Genomic DNA, 23,620 nt, shown 5'->3' with positions numbered 1-23,620 from the left:
CCCTTTTGCTGTTATTCCTACCAAAATGGATAACCTCACATTTGTCAACATTGTATTCCATCTGCCAGACCCTAGCCCATTCACTTAAACTATCTTCAGACTTCCAGTATCCTCTGCACTTTTTGCTTGACCACTCATCTTAGTGTCGTCTGCAAACTTGGACACATTGCACTTGGTCCCCAACTCCAAATCATCTATGTAAATTGTGAATAATTGTGGGCCCAACACTGATCCCTGAGGGACACCACGAGCTACTGATTGCCAACAAGACAAACACCCATTAATCCCCACTCTTTGCTTTCTATTAATTAACCAATCCTCTATCCATGCTACTACTTTATCCTTAACGCCATGCATCATTATCTTATGCAGCAAATGTTTGTGTGACCATAAGACAAAGGAGCAGAATTAGGCCACTTGGCCCATCGAGTTGCTCCGCCATTCAATCATAGCTGATATTTTTTTCATCCCCATTCTCCTGCCTTCTCCCCATAACTCCTGACCCCCTTATTAATCAAGAACCTATCTATCTCTGCCTTAAAGACACTCAGTGAATTGGCCTCCACAGCCTTCTGTGGCAAAGAGTTCCACAGATTCACCACCCTCTGGCTGAAAAAAATCCTCCTTATCTCTATTTTAAAGGATTGTCCCTTTAATCTGAGATGGTGTCCTCTGGTTCTAGTTTTTCCTACAAGTGGAAACATCCTCTCCATGTCCACTCTATCCAGGCCTCGCTGTATCTTGAACGTTTCAATAAGATCCCCTCTCATCCTTCTAAACTCCAACGAGTACAGACCCAGCGTCCTCAAATGTTCTTCATATGACAAGTTCTTCATTCCAGGGATCATTCTTGTGAACCTCCTCTGGGCTCTTTCCAAGGCCAGCACATCCTTCCTTAGATATGGGGCCCAAAACTGCTCACAATACTCCAAATGGGGTCTGACCAGAGCCTTATACAGCCTCTGTGGCACCTTGTCAAAAGCTTTTTGGAAATCCAGATATACCACATCCATTGGCAACAGTGGTGTCATGTTTGCTAATTTCCAATCCGCCAGGACCACCCCAGAGTCTAGTGAATTTTGGTAAATTATCACGAGTGCATTTGCAATTTCCCTAGCCATCTCTTTTAGTACCCTGGGGTGCATTCCATCAGGGCCAGGAGACTTGTCTACCTTTAGCCCCATTAGCTTGCCCATCACTACCTCCTTAGTGATAACAATCGTCTTAAGGTCCTCACCTATCATAGTCTCATTTCCATCAGTCACTGGCGTGTTATTTGTGTCTTCCACTGTGAAGACCGACTCAAATAACCTGGTCAGTTCCTCAGTTCCCCCCACACCCCTGCTGACGATTAATTCACCGCGAAGAAGTCAATGAATGGCTGTCACCTCCGGGCGAACCCCGATAGTGAACCTCTCAAGGCGAACTTGACTTTTCTAGACCGAGAAAGCTCGCCATGTCCGACAGCCATGCTTCAGTCTTCGTGGGCTTTGAGTCCCTCCATGCCAACAGTATTCATCGCCGGGCTACCAGGGAAGCAAAGGCCAAGACATCGGCCTCCTTCTCCTCCCGGATTCCCGGGTCCTCCGACACCCCAAAGATTGCCACCTCAGGACTCATTACAACCCCAGTTTTCAAAATCCGGGACATGATGTCCGCGAATCCCTGCCAGTGCCCCCTGAGTCTAGGGCACGACCAGGACATGTGCACGTGATTAGCCGGCCCACCGGCGCATCTGGCACACTTGTCCTCCAGCCCGAAAAATTTACTCATCCGGGCCACCGTCATGTGGGCCCGGTGCACGACCTTAAACTGGATCAGACTGAGCCTGGCACACGTTGCTGTCGTGTTTACTCTGCCCAAATACTGTCCTCCATCTCCCCCCCCCCCAGAGCTTCTCCTCCCACTTAAGCTTTAGGTCATCAGTCTGTGTATCCTCTGCTCCCATTAGTTCTTTGTAAATATCTGAGACTCTACCCTCACCTACCTCTCCCCTAGAAACCACCCTGTCCTGCCTCCCCTTTGGCGGGAGGCGTGGGAAGGACGGCACCAGTCTGCACACGAAATCCCGCACCTGTAAGTATCTAAAGTCATTCCCTCCCGCCAGCCCGAACTTCTCCTCCAACGCCCTCATGCTCGGAAAGCTCCCTTCCAGGAACAGATCACCCACCCTCACAATCCCTGCCCTCCGCCACAGTCAATACCCACTGTCCATGTTCCCCGGGGCAAATCGGTGATTGCCGCAGATTGGGGTCCACACCGATGCTTTCACTTCCCCTATATGCCTCCTCCACTGGCCCCAGATCCGCAAAGCCGCCACCATTATAGGGCTGGTGGAGTACCGCACCGGCGGGAGCGGCAGAGGCGCCATAACCAGGGCCGCTAAACTGGTGCCCTCGCATGAAGCAGCCTCCATCCGCTCCCAGACCGACCCCATGCCCACCATCCATTTCCTTATCATCGCTATGTCGGCCGCCCAGTAGTAGTTGCTAAAGTTCGGCAACGCCAGCCCCCCCTCCCCTCTGTTCCTTTCGAGCATCACCTTCCTCACCCGCGGGGACTTCCCCGCCCAGACAAATCCCAGGATAATTTTATTCAGCCTCTTGAAGAAGGACCTCGGGATGAAAATGGGGAGACACTGAAATGTGAACAAGAATCTCGGGAGAATCGTCATCTTGACAGTCTGCACCCTCCCCGCTAGTGACAGCGGGAGCGCATCCCAACTCCGAAACTCCCCCCTCACTCGGTCCACCAATCGGGACAGGTGGAGCTTATGCAACCTGCCCCAGTCCCGTGCCACCTGTATCCCCAAGTATCTAAAGCTTTCCCCTACCAGCCTGAACGGCAACCCCTACTCTCCTGCCCCCTCACCTGAATTACGAACAACTCGCTCTTAGCCATGTTCAATTTATATCTTGAAAACCGGCCAAATTCCCTCAGGATTTCCATGATGTCATCCATCCCCGCCATTGGGTCCGCTACGTATAACAACAGGTCATCCGCGTATAACGAGACTTTATGTTCCACTCCCCCCCCCCCCCCCCCAGCTCCCCCGGACCAGCCCTTTCCAGTCCTTTGAAGCTCTCAGAGCAATTGCCAGCGGCTCTATGGCCAGCGTGAACAGAAGTGGGGAGAGAGGGCAACCCTGTCTTGTCCCACGGTGTAGTCTGAAGTAATCTGATGTTGTTTTGTTCATCCTTACACGAGCCTTGGGGCCTTGTATAGCAGCCTAACCCAGTCAATGAACCCCTCCCCGAACCCAAACCTTCCCAGCACCTCCCACAGATAGTCCCACTCGACCCAGTCAAAATCCTTTTCCGCATCCTAGCTACCACTATCTCTGCCTCCTTGCTCTCCGGGGGCATCATGATCACATTAAGCAGTCTTCTTAAATTGGCCACCAGTTGCCTACCCTTTACGAACCCAGTTTGGTCCTCCGCAATTACGTCCGGTACACAGTCCTCAATTCTAGTCGCCAAGATCTTGGCCAGTAACTTAGCGTCTGCGTTGATCAAAGAGATTGGCCTATAAGACCCACAGGCCTCCCGGTCTTTATCCCGTTTCAGAATAAGCGAAATAGTGGCCTGCGACATCGTCGGGGGTAGGACCCCTCTGTCTCTTGCCTCGTTAAAAACTCTGACCAGCACCGGCCCCATTATCTTGTCAAACTTTTTGTAAAACTCCACTGGATACCCATTCGGCCCTGGAGCTTTACCCGACTGCATGACCTTCAGGCCCCCCAGTACCTCTTCGATCCCAACCAGGGGCCTGCAGCCTCTGTCGTTTCCTGAGTAATTCTGGCCTCGGGGACTCCACGTAGCTCCTGTCCGTCCGTACAATTTCCTGAACCAGTCGGTCCGTTTCTGCCCTGTCCTGCATCTATGGACCCGGATTGAGATCAGCTCCACTCTCACCACTGCCTTCAGTGCCTCCCAGAGCACTGCTACTGAGACTTTTCCGGTATCATTTACCTGCAGGTAATTCTGCATGCATCTCCTGAGTCTCTCACACACCGCCTCGTCCGCTAGCAATCCAACTTCCAGCCTCCATTGTGGGCGCTGAAAACTATCCTTACAAATCTGTAGGTCTACCTAGTGCCGAGCATGGTCTGATATAGTAATTGCGGAATATTCTGCCCCCACCATCCCGGACAGCACGTCCCTACTCATGACAAAGAAATCAATTCGGGAATACACCTTATGGACGTGGGAGTAGTACAAAAACTCCCTCGCCAACAGCCGGCTAAATCTCCACAGATCAACTCCCCCCATTTGCTCCATAAACCCTCTCCGTTCATTTGCCATCGCTGGCAACCTGCCCGTTTTTGAAGATGACCAATCCAGGCTCAGGTTCAGGACTGTGTTAAAGTCCCCACCCATGATCAGTTTGCGTGAATCCAAGTCGGGGATCTTCCCTAGCAACCTCCTGATAAAATCCACATCGTCCCAATTATGGGCATACACACTGACCTAGACTACTCTCACCCCTTCGAGCTTACCCCTAACCATAACGAATCTGCTGCCCCCGTCCGCAACTGTACCCTCCGCCTCAAATTGAACCCTTTTATTAATCAGGATCGCGACCCCCCTAGTCTTAGTGTCGAGCCTCGAATGAAAGACCTAGCTAACCCAGCCCTTCCTCAACCTAACCTGGTCTGCCACTTTCAGGTGCGTCTCCTGCAGCATGACTACGTCCGCCTTCAGGACCCGCAAATGCGTGAACACACGCGCCCTCTTCACTGGCCCATTTAGCCTCCTAACATTCCAGGTGATCAGCCTGGTTGGGGGGCATTTCGCCCCCCCCCCCTTTGCCGATCAGCCATCCCCTTTCCTTGGCCAGCCCCCCCAGCCATGTGTCGCGCTTCCTCTGGCCTGCCTCCTGGCCGGCTCCACCCATGACTCACTGTTGCCATGTCCAGTTTCCATCTTCGTCAGCAGATCAACTCTCCCCCCCCCCCCCCCCCCCAACCCTCGTAACACCATCCTACCACACAATCCCTGCTCTAGTCTAACTGTATGAATCTCCCCCACCCAGCTAGCCTGGTGGCTCCCCACTTCGGCGCCAGTGCATCTCTCACCCATTGTTCCCTGGCTCCCCTCCCCCTGGCCCATCCATACCACTTCCCCAAACCAGTCCTGCTTAAACACATACTCTATACAAGTCAAAGACATTCCCTACAAAAGTGCAATTTAGATCAAACAGATATAGATAAGGAAGTACCAGGCACTCTCAGCCATTCCCCTCCACACACAGAAAAAGATTGCCAAAAATTCCCCTGAAACCCCCATCATAACCACACCTTTTTAGCTATTTTTAAAAGAAATTCCCCCTACCAAACCTCCAACCCAACAAGAGATCCCAAAAAGGAAACATTTAGGGAAACCAAGAAAAACACATTGCAACCAAAATACATCAACCTAAAAAGGTCAAAAAAACGAAAAGAACGGATCCAAGTATGCAGGCATCTCTCAAAGCGAGAGAGAAACAAATTAGATTTAAAAGTTCTACCACGAGTCCAAGAGTCCTCAGCTCAGAGCCAGCCCTTGCTTCTTAACAAAGTCCATCGCCTCCTCGGGTTCCTCAAAATAGTGGTGCTGGCTCCCATACGTAACCCACAGCCGCGCCGGAAAAAGCAGCCCGAATTTCACCTTGTTCTTGTACCAAATCTCCTCCACCTGCCTGTAGCCTCCCCTCCTCCTGGCCACCTCAGTGCTCAGGTCTTAGTAAACACGCAGGGTGCTATTGTCCCATGTACAGCTTTGTGTGCTCTTGGCCCATTGCTGAACCCGCTCCTTGTCCAGGTACCTGTGGAACCGGCCCACCATCGCTCGTGCGGGACCCCCTCGTTGCGGCTGCCTCACCTGCACTTTGTGTGCCCTGTCCACCACCGGCGGGCGAGGGAATACCTCGTTCCCCAGCAGCTTCTGATACATACCCTCCACATACGCGGCGGCATCCAGACCCTCAGCCCCCTCCGGGAGACCAACAATTCTTCCATTCTGCCGGTAGATCTGTTGTCCAGGTACTCCAGCCTTTCCAGGAGCATTTTCTGCTGATCCCTCAGCCTCCGATTTTCCACGTCTGCCACCGTTTGAAAGTCTGCCTGCTCCTCCACCGTCTTCTCCAGCTTCTGGAGCTTCTCAGCCTGATCATCCAGCCTTTTTTCCAATCAGTCCATCGACTTCTGGAGCGGCTCCAAATTATCGTGCTTCAGAGCTAAATAGCCCTCCTGCATGGCCTGTAGCTGCTGCTCCATTGTAGGCTGGGCTGTCGGCGCCTTGCTCTGGATACCGGCCATATTGGTCTCTCTCACAGCCTCCACCGTGTCCTTGTTTGACCACCTCTTCTGCTGTTTACGGTCCCTCTGGCTTCTTCAGTCCATACAACTCTGTATGGGTTCAGTGCCTGAGTACTATTGCTTTCCAGTTCCGTGCTCAAAAGCGCAAAAAAGTCAGGGGAAAAGGTCCGACCGAAACGGGAGCCACCAAATGTGCGACCTACTCCCTCATAGTCGCCACCGGAAGTCCTTCTTTGTAGCTTTTTTAACCGCTTTCTGTTGCCTCCTAAAGATGTCCCAATCCTCTGGTCTTCCACTAATCTTTGCCGCTTTGTATGCTTTTTCCTTCAATTTGATACTCTCCCTTATTTCCTTAGATATCCACGGTCGATTTTCCCTCTTTCTCCCGTCCTTCCTTTTTGTTGGTATAAACTTTTGCTGAACACTGTGAAAAGTCGCTTGGAAGGTTCTCCACTGTTCCTAAACTGTTTCACCATAAAGTCTTTGCTCCTGGTCCACCTTAGCCAGCTCGTGTCTCATCCCACTGTAATCTCCTTTGTTTAAGCACAAAACATTAATGTTTGATTTTACCACCTCACCCTCCATCTGTATTTTAAATTCTATAATATTGTGATCGCTCCTTCTGAGAGGATCCCTAACTGAGATCATTAATCAATCCTGTCTCATTACACGGGACCAGATCTAGGATCGCTTGTTCCCTCGTAGGTTCCATTACATACTGCTCTAGGAAACTATCGTGGATACATTCCATAAACTCCTCCTCAAGGTTGTCTTGACCGACCTGGTTAAACCAATCAATATGTAGATTAAAATCCCCCATGGTAACTGCTGTACCATTTCTACATGCATCAGTTATTCCTTTGTTTATTACCCATCCCACCATAATACATATCCCTAGCATTTCCTGTGTCAAAGAACATCTGGATATTCTAGCAAATTTAGTAACCAGGAGTCAATTGGCGCACCGTCGAGCAATTTGTTGGATTTTACTTCCAGTGGTTGTTAGTGCATTCAGAGTCTCTCTCTAATCTCTCTTGTACATACGAATGGACCACTTGGCTTAATAACAGTATATAATCCTAATATCTGTCCAGACAATTTGATTTGTGGTCACAACTGAAAATGTTAACTCTGTTTCTCTCCACCAATGCTGCCAGACCTGCTCCGTATTTTCAGCATATTTTGTTTCTATTAGCAACAAGAGTAAGCCATTTCACCCCTTAAATCTGTTCCATTATTCAATAACATCATGAGTGATCTGTACCTCAACTCCTCTTACCTGACTTTGCACAGGTAGCAAAAGTAATCAAAGACCCACATGGAATGTTGCCTTTATCTTGAGGGGAATGGAATACAGAAATTATGCTTTAGCTTAGAGTTTTGGTTAGACCCCAATTGGCATACTGCATCAGGTTTGTGCGTCTTGTGTCAAGGAGGATATCTCAGAACAGGTTCACCAGAATGGTACCAGGACTTCAAGAGTTAAACAATGAAGATAGATTGCATAAACTTAGTTTGTATTCCCTTGGTTTGGAAGGTTGAGCAATGATTTAATCAAAGTCTTTTACATTTTAAAGAGATTCAAAAGAAAAGAGAAACTGCCACTATTGGAGAATCTGGAACAATGGAACATAATCTTAAAATCAGAGATGACTCATTGGAGAATGAAATCGGGAAGCATTTTTCACATAAAAGGAAATGGAAATCTAGAACACTCGCTTCTAAAATCTGAGTACCGAGTTAGTTGAAATTTTCAAGACTGGGGATAGATTTTTCATGGGTATCAAAGGTTATGGAGTTGAGATCTGGATCTGCAAGTAATTGACAGACTGGCTTGAGGTTTTGAATGGTTTCTGCTCTTTCTCCTACAATCTGATGTTAGATCTTGGTTTGTTGTTAGAAATAGGTCTCCTGGAGTGGATGATCATGCAGTTAATGTTTTGTATATCCCTTGGACCTTTATCTTCAGAAGATTAAAATCCCTCTACAACCAAAGGTGCTACAATCCATAATAATTTGCTAAACAAATTTATACCGAATTGATTTGACGTTTGTTACAGTTTTAAGTCCGAATATTCAAAACGCAACTCACTTCAAAAAAGGTTTTGGTTTGTAATTCCTAGCTTAAGGTGAACGGAAGCATTGTTCCAAACTATTTCATACCTGGGACTGATTTCTAAAAATAGAAATATTGTTGACAATATTTTGTGAAAGACAAGACTCTAATGGAACTATGTATAACATCTGAAGCTATTGATTTAGTGTAGAACCTGTCCTTTTTGAATGGGTAAGCTATATACGTCAGTGGTGTGTGTACTCTGTTACTTCGATGTCTATGGTTTTGCTTTTTTGATCTTGTTGGTGCTTGCGTCAGTGATGTGTATCATTGTTTATGTGATGTCAACAGTGGGTGTTCAGTTACAGGAACACACAGTTAACCTAATGTACTGCAGTAAATTCTGAACAACATTTTCTCCTAGGAATAACAAGGAAAGAATGAATCATAGTATTAGCTTAATGTGAAAAGCTAAATAAAGTAACATGCCTGATCTGTCCTGTCTGCAGGGATGTTCCAGACAATAAATAGAGCACTTGCTTTTTTAAAAAATATTTTGATTATTAAAGCAATCTCTGCAGTTTATTGGTTGAATTAGAGTAAGAATTTTTTGCATTTTAGAAGAGTGCCTATAACATAACAAGTAATCGTGCCATTAACAAATAGCTTGTTTTTCATAAGGTCACAAAAAATAGGAGCAAGAAAATGAAAAATGAAATGAAAATCGCTTATTGTCACAAGTAGGCTTCAAATGAAGTTACTGTGAAAAGCCCCTAGTCGCCACATTCCGGCGCCTGTTCGGGGAGGCTGGTACGGTAATTGAACCATGCTGCTGGCCTGCCTTGGTCTGCTTTAAAAGCCAGCTCTTTAGCCCTGTGCTAAACCAGCCCCTGTAGGCCAGAGTAGGCCATTCAGCTGCTGGGCCTGTTTTACTATTTAATAAGATCATGGCTGATATGATTGTGACCTGAGATCCACTTTCTTACCTGTAGGGGATGAAAATATTCACACGAAGGCATGAATATAAGTAAAAAAGCAGTTTATTATGTCAGAATTCTGGGAGGGAAGGTCTCAGACTCCGCAGCCTGTGACAGCACCTTCTCTCACTTGAGCTAAAGCTCACACGGGTTAATATACAGATTCAAGGGGCGGAATTAGTTGTTTTCTCATTTACATACAATCGATCAATTATATTCACGTCACACTTATTACATACAGTCAATCAATTGTCCAAGCATCCCAATTATCACATATATGGTTAAAGTGGGTGTTGTCTTACCCACCCCTAACTTCATACAGAAGTCATTCAAAACTAACATAATGATGTGTCCTGTCTACAGTGGTAGACCTTGAGCTTATCAAGGATACATTGCATGTCTTGTTCTGTGAAGCTCTTATCAGCGGCTGTTGGGACACTCTGTACATACCCACGCTTGGGTCTCATGAGACAGTTTACAGGGAATGTGGCTTGTTCAGCCATTTTGTGTCTTTAATATCACAAAATAGCTAACAGCCATTTTGTGTCTTTTCTGATATTAACTGCATTGTGTATGTCGTGTTGGGTGTTCTGATGCACAAATGATCCAACACGGCTGTAGATGGTACAACTCTGTTTTATTGTCTAAACAATAGTAACAACTAACTTCTAGCTTGGGTACGTGCTTCACCAGCTAACCTGTGGACCCAGCCCTATCACTATCTTAGTGAGGCACTCAGCACATAGTCTATGTCTGAGTGGCACGCTGTGAGCTTTGTGCTCTGAGCTATCTCCTGGTAGAAAATGAGCGGGAACTGTGGTGTTCCCTGTTTTATAGTGCGTGTGCTCTCACTGGTGATTGGCTGCGATGTTATGTGTGTGCTGGTTGGTCGAACTGCCTGTCCATCAGTGTGTGTGTGATTGCACCATGATATGCTGATGTGGATATCATGACAGTGTATGCACTGTCTATTTCTACAAATTTCCTCTTCTAAACAGGCATCTAAGCCAATGAGTACCTTTTGTTTCATCAGAACTATTCAAAAGTAATATAGGAGCACAAATGTAGTTACAGGGCCTCCTATAATTTATTTCATAGTCCAGTATCACAAAATGCCCTCCAACAGTCTGCTTTAAAAGCCAGCTCTTTAGCCCTGTGCTAAACCAGCCCCTGTAGACCAGAGTAGGCCATTCAGCTGCTGGGCCTGTTTTACTATTTAATAAGATCATGGCTGATATGATTGTGATTGAGCTCCACTTTCTTACCTGTCTCCCATAATCCTCCCTTGTTGATCAAAATTGGATGACTCCCTTGTTGATCAAAAATCTAACTCGGCCTTGAATATATCCAATGACCCAGCCTCATCTTCTCTTTGGTGAAGAGAATTCAAAGACTGACAACCCTCAAATGGGAGACCACTTATTTTAAAATATACCCCTAGTTCTAAACATTCACAAGGGGAAACATCCTCCCAGCATCCACCATGTCAAGTCCCCTCAGAATTCATCTCAATGAGATCACCTCTCATTCTTCTAAATCCCAATGGGTTCACACAATGAGCTCTTATTTTGTACAGTACCGTTTTATGAGGCACCTTATCTAATGCCTTTTGGAAATCCAAATTCGCCACATCTCCCCATTCTCTGTCCTGCTTCCCCATTATCCACCTTGTTTGTTACTTCCTTAAAAGAACTAGTCCAACTCTTTACAAAGCCATGTTGACTCTGCCTGATGCCTGATTGTATTACAATTTTATAGTATCCTGCAATTATCACCTTAATGTTGGACTCAAGCATTTTCCCAATGGCAGATGTTAGGTTAACTGGCCTATAATTTCCTGCTTTCTGTCTGCCTCCATTCTTAAATAAAGGTGCTACATTTGCAGTTTTTCAATGGTTTGGAACCTTTTCCAGATCCATTAAATTTTGGAAGATTATTACCTATATATATATATATCTATATATCTACTACCTCTCCAGCCACTTCTCTAAAGAACGTGGATGCAGGTTTAGGGATCTTGTCAGCCTTTAGTCCCAGTAGTTTTACCAGTAGTACCTTCCTCCAGAGGTTGTTTTAAGTTCCTTCCTCCGTATTCCCTCTTGATTTTCAGCTACTCTTGGGAAACTTATTGTGTCTTCTACAGTGAAAACTGATACAAAATACTTGTTGAATGCTCCTGCCGTTTCCTTGTTCCCCATTGTTAATTCACCAGTCTTACTATCTAAGAGACCAATGCTCACTTTAGCTATTCTTTTCCTTGTTATAAACTTGTAGCAACTCTTAATGTCTGTTTTTATATTACTAGCTAGCTTTCTCTTATTCTCCCTCATTTTTAAGAGTCATTCGTGTTGGTTTCTACATTTCTGATCAATGTTAAGCTTTACAGTATTGTGCACATTTTTTCCAATGCTTAAATGTACATCAGCGTTGCAGCTTCTTTGTTGCAGCAAAGCTTTAAAAAAGGAAAATATAAGGACATTATAAGTGGGAGCTGAGGCAGGTCATTAAGCCCTTTGAGCCTACCCTGCTTTTCATAAGATCATTTCAGATCTTCTACCTCAATACCACCTTCTTGCAGTAACCCTATAATCCTTTAGTATCCAAAGTCTATCGACCTCTGTATTGAATATACTCAACAACTGAATGACCAAAGTTCTCTTGGTAGAACGTTCAAAGACTTTCCCTTTTATTGAGGCTGTATCCATGTGTTCTAGATTCCACAGCCAGGGAAAACATTTTCTCAGCATCTATCCTGTCAAGCCCCTTAAGAATTGTATGTTTCAATTAGATCACTTATGATTCTTTCAAACTCCAAGAAATACAGGCCTAATCTACTCTATATTGCCACAGAGGGCGGTGGAGGCCGGGACGCTGAGTGTCTTTAAGACAGAAGTTGATAAATTCTTGATTTCTCTAGGAATTAAGGGCTATGGAGAGAGAGCGGGTAAATGGAGTTGAAATCAGCCATGATTGAATGGTGGAGTGGACTCGATGGGCCGAATGGCCTTACTTCCGCTCCTATGCCTTATGGTCTTATGGAGATCTCCTCGGAGACAATCTCCCCATTCTAGTGAACTTTTAAGTGTGCTCCCTCCAGAGCAAATATGTCCGTCCTTGGTTAAGGATGCCAAAACTGCTCATTACACCAATGCCCTACACAATCCTAGTAAGACTTATTTACATCACTCTGTTACAAAATGTAAAAGACCTTTGCCTTTCTAATTGCTTGCTGTACGGGCATATTAACTTTGTGATTCATATTCAAGGACACACAAGTCCCCCTGAATGCACATATTTCCCAGTCTTCCACCATTCAAAAACAATTCTCTTTTTATTTTACCAACCAAAGCTAACTTCACATTTCACCACATCGACCATGTCCGTGCCCACTTAGCAAACTGTGTTTTTCCCTCTGCAGCCTCTTGGTATCCTCCTCGCCACTTATTTTCCCACCTACATTTGTAACTCTAGCAAACAAAGAGCGATACAGCATAGGAACAGGCCCTTCAGCCCTCCAAGCCAGTACCGGTCATGATACAACCCTTGGCCAAAACCCTCAGCACTTCCAAGTGCTGTATCCCTCTATACCCATCTTATCCATGTATTTCTTGAGATGACTTTCAAATGGCGTTAATGTACCTGCTTCCACAACCTCCCCTGGCAGCGCGTTCCAGGCACTCATCACCCTCTGTGTAAAGAAATCTGCCTCGCACATTTCCTCTGAACTTTGCCCCACGGACCTTAAACCAATGCCCCCCTAGTGACTGACCCCTCCACCTTGGGAAAGAATGCCTGCCCATCCACTCTATCCATGCGTCTCCTAATCTTGTAGAGATCTATCAGGTCGCCCCTCGACCTCCGTCGTTCTAATGAAAACAGTCCGAGTCTATTCAGCCCCTCAGCATAGTTTTTTTTTAAAAATATATATTTATTAAAGTTTTTTAACACAATTTTTCTCCCTTACAAACAATAACCCCCCCCCCTCGTAACAAAAAAAAAAGAGAAATCGCGCAGAACAAGATATACACATGGCAAAATGATATATTTACACAGCTTTGTACACTGGCCCTCACCCGTACGTGCCAATTTCCCCAACCCTTCATGTTATCTCTTGCTCATCCACCCTCCCAGGCAGTCCCCCCCCCAAGGTTGCTGCTGCTGCTGACCGACCTTCCTCTAACGCTCCGCGAGATAGTCTAGGAACGGTTGCCACCGCCTGTAGAACCCCTGCGCAGACCCTCTCAAGGCGAACTTAATCCTCTCCAACTTTATGAACCCAGCCATATCATTTATCCAGGCCTCCAGGCTGGGGGGCTTCGCCTCCTTCCACATTAGCAAGATCCTTCGCCGGGCTACTAGGGACGCAAAGGCCAGAATGCCGGCCTCTTTCGCCTCCTGCACTCCCGATTCGTCCACTACTCCAAATATTGCTAGCCCCCAGCTTGGCTTGACCCGGACTTTCACCACCTGAGATATTGCTCCCGCCACTCCTCTCCAGAACCCCTCCAGTGCCGGGCATGACCAAAACATATGGACATGGTTCGCCGGGCTCCCTGAGCACCTTCCACATCTGTCCTCTACCCCAAAGAACCTACTCAACCTCGCCCCCGTTAAGTGCGCTCTGTGGACCACCTTAAATTGTATCAGGCTGAGCCTGGCACATGAGGAGGAGGAATTAACCCTACATAGGGCATCAGCCCACAGACCTTCCTCGATCTCCTCCCCCAGCTCCTCCTCCCATTTACCCTTCAACTCTTCTACCAGTGCTTCCCCCTCTTCTTTCAACTCCTGGTGTATTTCCGACACCTTGCCCTCCCCGACCCATACACCCGAGGTCACCCTATCTTGAACTTCTTGTGCCGGGAACAACGGGAATTCCCTCACCTGTCGCCTCACAAAAGACCTCACCTGCATATATCTAAAGGCATTTCCCGGGGGTAACTCAAACTTCTCCTCCAGTGCCCCTAGGCTCGCAAACGTCCCGTCGATGAACAGGTCCCCCATTCTTCCAATCCCCGCCCGTGCCAGCTCTGGAACCCCCCGTCCATCTTCCCCGGGACAAACCGGTGGTTACCCCTGATCGGGGACCACACCGATGCTCCCATTGCACCCCGGTGCCGTCTCCACTGGCCCCAGATCCTTAGCGTTGCCGCCACCACCGGGCTCGTGGTATACTTTGTCGGCGAGAGCGGCAGCGGTGCTGTCACCAACGCCCCCAGGCTCGTTCCTTTACAGGACGCCATCTCCATCCTCTTCCATGCCGCCCCCTCTCCCTCCATAACCCACTTGTGGATCATCGCCACATTTGCTGCCCAGTAGTAGCTCCCCAGGTTTGGCAGCGCCAACCCTCCTCGGTCCCTACTGCATTCCAGGAACCCTCTCCTTACTCTCGGGGTCTTATTCGCCCACACAAACCCCATAATACTCCTGCCTACTCTCCTAAAAAAGGCCTTAGTGATCACGATGGGAAGGCACTGAAACACAAACAGAAACCTCGGAAGGACCACCATTTTGACCGACTGCACTCTACCCGCCAGCGAGAGCGGTAACATGTCCCATCTTTTGAAATCCTCCTCCATTTGCTCCACCAACCTCGTCAGATTCAGTTTATGTAGGGTCCCCCAACTCCTGGCTATCTGGATCCCCAGATACCGAAAGCTCCCCTCCGCCCTCCTCAGCGGTAGGTCCCCTATCCCTCTTTCTTGGTCCCCCGCCTGTAATACAAAGAGCTCACTCTTCCCTACATTGAGCTTATAGCCCGAAAACTCCCCAAACTCCCTTAGAGTCTGCATGACCTCTACCATCCCCTCCATTGGATCAGCCACGTACAGCAACAGGTCATCCGCATATAGCGACACCCGATGCTCTTCTCTCCCTCGGACCACCCCCCTCCATTTATTAGACTCCCTCAATGACATGGCCAATGGTTCGATCGCCAATGCGAACAACAGGGGGGACAAGGGGCAGTCGGTACAGTCAAAAGTACTCCGCCCTCCGCCGGTTCGTCACTACACTCGCCATCGGCTTAACCCAATTGATAAACCCTACCCCGAACCCAAACCTACGCAGCACCTCCCAGAGGTACTCCCACTCTACTCGGTCAAAGGCCTTCTCCGCGTCCATAGCTGCCACTATCTCCACCTCTCCCTCCTCCGATGGCATCATTGTCACGTTTAAGAGCCGCCGCACATTGGTGTTTAGTTGCCTGCCCTTTACAAATCCCGTCTGGTCCTCGTGGATTACCCCCGGGACACAATCCTCGATCCTCGTGGCCAGCACTTTTGCCAGCAACTTTGCATCCACATTGAGGAGCGAGATCGGCCTGTACGATCCACGTTGCAGTGGGTCCTTGTCCCGCTTTAGGATCAAAGAAATTGTCGCTTCCGACATTGTCGGTGGCAGGGTCCCCTCCTCTCTTGCCTCATTAAAGGTCCTCACCAGTAGCTGGGCGAACAGGTCTGCGTACTTCCTGTAGAACTCCACCGGGAATCCATCCGGTCCCGGGGCCTTCCCCACCTGCATGCTCCCCAAACCCTTGCTCAGCTCCTCCAACCCAATTGGTGCCCCCAAACCAGCCACCTCTTGCTCCTCCACCCTCGGGAATCTCAGCTGATCTAGGAATCGTCTCATCCCCTCTTCACCCGCTGGGGGCTGGGATCTGTACAGCTCTTCATAAAAGGCCTTGAATACCTTGTTTATTTTCATCGCACTCCGAACCGTGGCTCCCCTTCCATCTTTGACTCCCCCTATTTCCCTCGCTGCCATCCTCTTACGGAGCTGGTGTGCCAGCATCCGACTAGCCTTTTCCCCATACTCGTAGGTCGCCCCCTGCGCTTTCCTGCACTGTGCCTCCGCCTTCCCTGTGGTCAACAGGTCAAACTCCGTCTGGAGCCGTCGTCTTTCCCCAAGTAATCTTTCCCCCGGGGCCTCTGCGTATCTCCTGTCCACTCTCAAAATCTCCCCCACTAACCTCTCCCTTTCCATACCCTCTGTCTTCTCCCTTTGAGCCCTAATGGAAATGAGCTCTCCCCTGATCACCGCCTTCAATGCCTCCCATACCGCCCCCACCCGAACCTCCCCGTTGTCGTTGGCCTCCAAGTACCTTGCGATACACGCCCTCACTTTCCCACACACCACCTCGTCCACCAGCAGTCCCACATCCAGCCGCCACAACGGGCGTTGGTCCCTCTCCTCTCCCAGCTCCAGTTCCACACAGTGCTGGGCATGGTCCGAAACGGCTATAGCCGACTACTCCGTCCCCTCCACCCTCGGGATGAGCGCCCTACCCAGAACAAAGAAATCTATCCGGGAGTAGGCTTTGTGTACGTGGGAGAAGAAAGAAAATTCCCTGGCCTGCGGCCTTGCAAACCGCCATGGGTCCACTCCCCCCATCTGATCCATAAACCCCCTAAGTACCTTAGCCGCCGCCGGCCTCTTTCCAGCCCTTGATTTGGAGCGGTCCAGTGCTGGATCCAACACTGTATTGAAGTCCCCTCCCATTATCAGGCCTCCTACCTCCAGGTCCGGAATGCGCCCCAACATGCACCCTCTCCAAAGCCTTCACATCCTTCTGGTAGTGTGGCGACCAGAATTGCTCGCAATATTCCAAGTGCGGCCTTACCAAGTTTCTATACAACTGTAGCATGACTTGCCCATTTTATACTCGATGCGCCGTCCAATGAAGGCAAGCATTCCATATGCTTTAATGACTACCTTGCCCACTTGTGTTGCCACTTTCAAAGATCGGTGGACCTGTACATCCAGATCTCTCTGATTTTCTATATTACTGGGGGTTTTGCCATTTACTGTATATTTCCCCTCTATGTTGGACCTACCAAAATGCATTACCTCACATTTGTTCGGATTAAACTTAATTTGCCATTTCTCTGCCCAAGTCTCCAACCTATCTATGTCCTGCTGTATCTTCTGACAATCCTCAACACTATCTGCCACTCCACCAACCGTGATGTCATCCGCGAACTTACTAATCAGACCAGCTACATTTGCCTCCAAATCGTTTATGTATCCTACAGGTACCGATCCCTGTGGAACACCGCTTGCCACAATCTTCCATTCAGAAAAACACCCTTCTACTGCTACCTTCTGTGACCGAGCCTGTTCTGTATCCATCTTGCCCTCTGGTCCTGTGTGACTTCACCTTTTGTACCAGTCTGCCATGAGGCACCTTGTCAAAGGCTTTACTAAAGTCGATGTAAACAACATCCACCGCCCTCCCCTCATCAATCATCTTTGTCACCTTCTTAAAAACTCGATCAAGTTAGTGAGACATAACCTCCCCTTCACAAACCCATGCTGTCTATCGCTAATGAGTCCATTTGTTTCCAAATGGGTATAAATCCTGTCCCTGAGAATTCTCTCCAATAATTTACCTACTACCGATGAGGCTCACCGGCCTTTAGTTTCCTGGATTATCCCTGCTACTTTTCTTAAACAGCAGTACCACATTAGCTATTCTCCAGTCCTCTGGGACCTCACCTGTAGCCAATGAGGATACAAAGATGTCAGTCAATGCCCCAGCAATTTCCTCCCTTGATTCCCTCAGTATTCTGATGTAAATCCCATCAGGCCCAGGAGACATATCTACCTCAATGTCTTTTAAAACACCCAATACCTCCTCCCTTTTGATGTCAACATGGTCCAGACAATCCACACACCCTACCCAAGAATCATGTTCCACAAAGTCCTTTTCTTTGGTAAACACTGATGCAAAGTACTCATTTAGTACCTCGTCCATTTCCTCTGGCTCAACACATAGATTCCCCCCACTGTCCTTAAGTGGTCCAATCCATTCCCTGACCACCCTCTTGCTTTTTACATATGAATAAAAAGCTTTGGGATTCACCTTAATCTTACTTGCCAAGGACTTTTCATGACCCCTCCTAGCCCTCCTAATTTCCTGCTTAAGTACCTTCCTATTTCTTTATACTCCTCGAGGGTTTTGACTGTCCCACCCTCCTAGACTGAACAAAAATCTCCTTTTTCTTTTTCATAGATTTCACAGAATTTACAGTGCAGAAGGAGGCCATTTGGCCCATCGAGTCTGCACCGGCTCTTGGAAAGAGCACCCCACCCAAGGTCCACACCCCCACCCCATCCCCATAACCCAGTAACCCCACCCAACACTAAGGGCAATTTTGGACACTAAGGGCAATTTATCATGGCCAATCCACCTAACCTGCACATCTTTGGACAACTGTCGCTTGAAAGACTCCCACATGTCGGATGTTGATTTACCCTCCAACAGCCGCAAAAATCCAAATTCTTCAATTCCTGACTAATGTTATCGTAATTTGCCTTTCCCCAATTTAGCACCTTAACCAAGGGTTACCCTCATCCCTATCCAAAAGTACCCTAAAACGTATGGAATTGTGGTCACTTCTCCGAAAACGTTCCCCTACTGAAACCACCTGTTCAGGCTCATTCCCCAAAATCCGATCCAGTATTGTCCCTTCGCTGGTTGGACCATCTACATATTTCATCAAGCAGCCTTCCTGGATACACCTTACAAACTCTGCCCCATCCAAGCCCCTAGCACCAAGTAAGCCCCAGTCAATATAGGGGAAATTAAAATTCCCTACCACAGCAACCCTGTTACTATTGCACCTATCCAAAATCTCTCTACCTATCTACTCCTCTATCTCTCACTGGCAGTTGGAGGGCAACATTGTGATTGCCCCCTTCCTTCTTCCTGATCTCTAGCCAGATTGCCTCATTGTATGAGCCCTCCGAGGTGTCCTCCCGCAGTACGGCTATAATATTTTCCTTAACCAGTAATGCTACTCCCCCACCCCTTTTACATACCCCTCTATCTCTCCTGAAGCATCTATATCCTCCAACGTTCAGCTGCCAGTCCAGCCCTTTAACCTTTCTGTGATAGCCACAACATGTGGCTGTTCCATGTACTAATCAGTGCTCTAAGTTCATCTGCCTTACGTGCTATACTTCTGGCGTTGAAACAAATACACTTCAGACCACTGCGTTTGAGCAGACAGGGTGATGTTGTTCTCTATTTCCCCTTCAGTTATTACACCTTCTAAGCTAACACTCCAGTTTCCACCCCTCTGCCATACTAGTTTAAATCTTCCCAAGTGACCTTAGCAAACCTCCCAGCCAGGATATTGATGCCCCTCCAGTTTAGCTGCAACCTCTCCTCCTTGTATAGGTCTCACCTACCCCGGAAGAGATCCAATGGTCCAAGAATTTGAAACTTTACACTCATTTCCCTCATTTAAGTACTTGATATATTTTTAAATAGCTAAGGACTGATCTTTACAGTACCTCGCTCGTTACAGCTTGCCAACTGGGAAATGTCCTATTTATCCCTAATCTATTTTCTGTCCATTAACCAATTCTCAATCGATGTTAATATATTACCTCAGTCCTGTTAGTCCTAATTTTGTGTATTGACCTCTTTTGAGACACCTTATCGAGTACTTTATGAAAACCCAAATACATTACAACCATTGGTTTCCCCTTAACTCTTAATGTCCGCTTTTATATTACTAACTAACTTTCTCACATTCTCCCTCATTTTTGCAATCATTCTTTGCTAGATTCTAAATTTTCCTTATCTTCTGACCAACTCTAATATTTGCAGTATTCTGCATGTTTTTTTCAATTTGATACTATCCTTAACTTTCTTAATTAGCCACCAATAAGGGCAGCGTGGTGGCACAGTGGTTAGCACTGCTGCCTCACGGCACCGAGGTCCCAGGTTCGATCCCAGCTCTGGGTCACTGTCCGTGTGGAGTTTGCATATTCTCCCCGTGTCTGTGTGGGTTTCACCCTCACAACCCAGAGATGTGCAGGCTAGGTGGATTGGCCACACGAAATTGCCCCTTCATTGGGAAATAAAAATGAATTGGGTACTCTAAATTTATATTTTAAAAATTTAAAAATGAACCACCGATGGTGTATCCTACTCATAGTCTTTCTTCTGTGTTGTACTTTTTTTCTTCACTCAAAGGGTTATTAATCTTTGAACTTTTTGCCCCAAGAACTCCGATCATTCAGTTGTTGAGTGTAGTTAAGACAGGAGTCTATGTATATGGAAGGGTATTTCAGTCATGAAAGATCCAAATCAGCAAAATATCCAATATACCTACAGATAATTTAGCATTTGGATTTTGCACTGGATCAATTTTTTAGAAATTGAATTTTATCTTTCTTAGATTATCAAATCATTCACTTTCTTAAAAACATTGTACAATTATAGTAAGACAAAAATATTCTGCTCCCTTCTGTTAGTTTGCCAATAGAAAACGTAAGGTAAAAAATTAAAAATGTTTGTTCGCTCATCAATAGTTGATAGCACCACAATGTTAGGTTTTAGGCCCTTGGTTATCTTATTTATATAATTAAGAGAATGTTCATTGTTGTCAAATTTGCTGAGGGACACTAAGCTAGGCAGGCAAAGAGGATCAATGGAATAGTGGTCGGAATGATCAGCTCAAAGTAAATTAAGTTAATGAAATGCAAAATGCTTTTTGGGAAAATGACAATCAATGCTAGTTTCATGATTCCCACTACAGGTGGCTAGCTTTCAATTCCATGTTTATTAATTGAATTTAAATTGAATTTAAATTGCACCAGCTTCCATGGTTGGGTTTTGAAATCCTGTCCCCACAGTATTAACCCGAGTGTCCGGATAACTAGTCCAGTGACATTAACACGACACCCTCTCCTCTTCCAATTTTGAAAATAGAAAGGAAGATGATCAACCATTCAACAAGGCCAATAACACCCAGGCAAATTATATTCTGGGATGCATATGCAAGTCAGTATAAAAACTACTGTTTTTCTAGTAAAACAGCTCTATTTCAGTTTCATGATTGGCTTTTACACATATAAATATTAAAAACCTCAGGTCAACAGGAGAATGAACAAGTCGTAGGGTAAAATTTAATGCTGCCCCCTCCTCTCCCCCCTACCCCCCCCTCCCCAAACTACCGAGATGGGAGGGGTAGCTGTAGAGTGCAGTGTGGAGATCCCTGTTACCTTTCCGTCTCCCCGACCCCGTGCCCTTCCCCCTCCAATTTATGTCTGTGGCATGAAGGGTTGAGGATAGAGGCTGTTTGAAGCCCTGTGGTGATTTTCAACCAGTGACAAGCAAGACCACCACATGTGGGCAGCTGGTGAGTATATCTACAGCTTGGGTGGGTGAGGAGAGGCCATGATCTCACCTACCTGGGCAGCTTGTGCCCAAAGGAGAGATCTGTCAGCGGCAACAGTCACCCAAGTGAGACTACCATTGGTCCTTTAAATGGACCTGATACTTGGCTCCTCCTGCAGAGCCCCAGCAATGATCCTGTTTTGGCTGTGCTGCAGTACTGGCAGTGGGCATCCCTCCTGATGGAGTTGTGTTGGTCTCTGATTAGTTAATAGCTCAGAGGGGGAAATTCCCCCCGAAATCATCATCCGTTGCCAGCTAGTAAAGTGCCTGATTGCCATTAAATTAGGAGGCCTGGAATCATCATGTGGGGGTGACACAAAGATTGGCCGAGTGGTTAACAGTGAGATTGAGTATCTTGAGTTACAGGAGGATGTAGACGGGGATGGTCAAATGGGCAGAGAAATGACAAATGGAATTTAACCCTGAAAAGTGTGAGGTGAAACACTTTGGAAGGAGTAATTTGACAAGGAAGTTTTCAAAGAATGACCTGACACTGGAAAGTTCTGAGGAACAAAGGGACCTTGGCATGTTTGTCCATAGATCTCTGAAGGCAGAAGAGCAGGTGAATAGAGTGGTGAAAAAGGCACATGGGACAGCCTTTATTAATCGAGGCATAGGTTACAAATGCAGGGAGGTCATGTTGGAGTTGTATAGAACTTTGGTGAGGCAACAGCTGGAATACTGTGCAATTCTGGTCGCCACATAGTTTGGATGTGATTGCACTGGAGGGGTTGCAGAGGCAATTCATCAGGGTGTTGCCTTGGATGGAACATTTAAGTTATGACTCTTTGAGGGGGTGGAGGATGTGGGAGGAGCCCCGCAAACCATGTTCACATGTTTTGGTCCTGCCTGAAACTGGAGGGGTATTGGAGGGAGGTTTTTAAGGTTATCTTGGTGGTGCATGTGAGGTCTGAATCAGGGCCCCTAGAAGCCGTTGTCGGGGTGTCAGACTAGCCCGGGCTGCAGACGGGTACGGGGGAAGATATCTTATTATTCGCCTCACTGATTGCTCGAAGGCGGGTCCTGCTGGGGTGGAGCTCGACTTCTCCACCCTGTGCCTCGGCATGGTGGGGGACCTGCTGGAATTTTTGATGTTCAGGAAGGTGAAGTTTGAGCTGAAGGAGAGAATGGAAAGGTTCCACAATTCATGGCCGTTGTTTATCTTGCACTTTCAAGAATTGGATGCCATCAAATATTAGTTGGGGGGGGGGGGGGGGGGGGGGGAGTATATTGTTTATTGTTTACAATGTATTGGGTGACTGGAATCTCTTTTGGTCTGTCTTGTTTTGTATTTGGAATGTAAGGGTGATGTTTGGATTTATATTTTGGAGGGAGTGCTGGTTAGGGGATTGCTATTGTATTTGTTATTGTTGGTTATCATTTGTTTGTTGTATATTTTATTAAAAAAGTGGAAAATGAGAATAAAATTTTTTTTTTTTTTTTTAAAGTATTTTTCTGCGGCTAAGGGAATATACACAATATGTACACAGTAGACAAAAAGAATAATCGACAAATTACATTGACAAATAAGTAATTGGTTACAGTGCGGAATAAGGGCCAAACAAAGCAAATACGACATGTGCAAGTCGTAAGTAGTGTCTTACAGGGAACAGATCAGTCCAAGGGAGAGACATTGAGGAGTCTAGTAGCTTCAGGGAAGAAGATGTTCCTATGTCTGGATGTGCGGGTCTTCAGACTTCTGTCTGATGAAAGGGTCTGGAAGAGGGCAACGCCTGAGTGCGAGGGGTCTCTGATAATGCTATCTGCCTTCCTGAGGCAGCGGGAGGTGTAGACAGAATCAATGGGAGGATGGCAAGCTTGTGGATGCGCTGGGCTGAGTTCACCACACTCTGATGTAGGCGGGCGTGTGATTCGTACTATGTTTGTCTTCTGAATTAAAGGTTGTTGACTGGTGTCAAACATCAATCTGATTTGAGGAAAATTAACACGTTTCCCAGGGCTGACTGGTATTCTGCATAAACCTTTAAAGTGGTGACAATCTCACCAGTATTCAATGTAAACACAGCTAATTTGAGCATGAAACTTCAGACATCTTCAGGTCTCTGCTATTACCTTGCTGCCTTCGAGGTTCCATT

The 23,620-nt window shown here is 46.9% G+C and overlaps 1 protein-coding gene across 4 annotated transcripts in view; it reads left to right on the top strand.

The window, feature by feature from the left end:
- fndc3a (fibronectin type III domain containing 3A) overlaps window positions 1-23,620 on the top strand; it is a 406,018-nt gene that overhangs the window by 191,611 nt on the left and 190,787 nt on the right. The window lies entirely within an intron of this gene.

This window comes from Scyliorhinus torazame, chromosome 8, assembly GCF_047496885.1.
Source record: "Scyliorhinus torazame isolate Kashiwa2021f chromosome 8, sScyTor2.1, whole genome shotgun sequence".
NCBI classification, from domain to species: domain Eukaryota; kingdom Metazoa; phylum Chordata; class Chondrichthyes; order Carcharhiniformes; family Scyliorhinidae; genus Scyliorhinus; species Scyliorhinus torazame.
Note: the sequence above shows the minus strand (reverse complement) of the source record. Positions and strands in the feature narration are given on the sequence as shown.